Here is a 959-nt window from a genome sequence, read left to right as displayed (position 1 = left end):
TTTCTTACTGCTTGTAGTACTTTTTTCTTGTATTTCTTACTGTTTGTAGGATTTTTCTATAACTTTCCTGATAATTGTCATTTTGGACTTTCAAAAGGTGACTGACTGATGGATTATTTCTGCTCTCTTTTCACCTTCTGGTTTTAATGGATGTGAGAAACATGCTTGTAGGGGATCACAGGACTTCCCAGGTAGGGTCAGGGAGTGAGCCCAGAGCTTTAGCTATCCACTGCTTTCCTGGGGGCCCGTAGGATGATCCATGTGGGATGCCCCTCAATTCAGCTGTGGGGGTCACAGGACTTCCTGGTAGGGTCAGGGAGGTAGCCTGGATGAGCTTCAACTGCCCATTGCTTCCCTGGGGACCCTGAGGAACATTCACATGATATAGCCCTTAAAATGGTAAACCCCTTCTCACTAAAAGAATTCAGAAACAGAGTATGCAGAGGAAGGTGTTTATTACATTTCTGGCAAGGAAGTAGGTGTGGTGCGCACTAGGGACACACCCACACTGATGCAGAAGGAGGAGTGAGGTTATACAGTTCTGTCCTTCCTGGTAGACTTAGGCTTAGTCAAACTCCTCACTTTATTTCCCTACATTCCCTCTATCTATGCAGATTATATGCAAATTACATGGGCATGGTAGTGAGAATACTTGTGACCTCTTCTAAGGTCCCAGCTGTTTGTCACACCCCCACCTTTCTAGTTGCCTCTGGCCATTGTCACAGTTCAGGAAGGCCACTTAGTAAGATCTTGGGTAAGGTCTTAGTAAGATAAGCGAGCTTCCTCACAGTTATTGATTATCTTCCAATAACTTTTGTAGGAGCAAAACAAGATACCATAATATCCCCTCTTACATGGATAAGTGCAGCCTTCATTAATGAATTCTTAAAATATGACATTTAGCCTTTATTTTTTTGTCATGGTTTTCATTTAGTCAGATGATTCTTAGATTATCTCTT

This window comes from Petaurus breviceps, unplaced genomic scaffold (assembly GCF_028583685.1).
Source record: "Petaurus breviceps papuanus isolate PSGF00001 unplaced genomic scaffold, PetGlider_PUasm1.0 183, whole genome shotgun sequence".
Classification (NCBI taxonomy): Eukaryota; Metazoa; Chordata; class Mammalia; order Diprotodontia; family Petauridae; genus Petaurus; species Petaurus breviceps.
This window is presented reverse-complemented; position numbering follows the sequence as displayed.